The sequence below is a fragment of the Penaeus monodon genome, chromosome 21, assembly GCF_015228065.2.
Source record: "Penaeus monodon isolate SGIC_2016 chromosome 21, NSTDA_Pmon_1, whole genome shotgun sequence".
NCBI lineage: Eukaryota > Metazoa > Arthropoda > Malacostraca > Decapoda > Penaeidae > Penaeus > Penaeus monodon.
The window spans coordinates 17,318,092-17,318,483 of record NC_051406.1 but is presented as its reverse complement, the minus strand read 5'-3'; positions in this window follow the sequence as shown (position 1 = coordinate 17,318,483).

The following is a 392-nucleotide window of genomic DNA, read 5'->3' as shown; positions in this document are numbered from 1 at the left end:
AAGACCACATACCAGGAAAGTAAATTTTGCGATTCACCATGGCGTCTGGTCCGACGCTGAGGCTCTGGGTTTCGTGTGCAGGGGATGCGAGACTTTGGCCCTGATTGCGGAGGTGGAGGCGTGTCTTGGCGAGGTTGGGGGGGCGGGGTGGCGAAGGAGAGACATACCCGTAAGCTTTAACACACACGCACACACTATCCTCTCCTTACCCGTGTTATTGAAAGCTTGAAACTTAGAGAAACCACCCTAACCTCATCCCCTCCCCCTTTACCCCCAACCTCTCCTAGTATGACGTCACTTTATTCCTGTTTGTGTTTACTTTTTTTCCCCTCGTTTCCCCTCCTGGCATTTTCTTCCTCCTTTGTGACGTCAGTTGCAGTGTCCGTGACTCT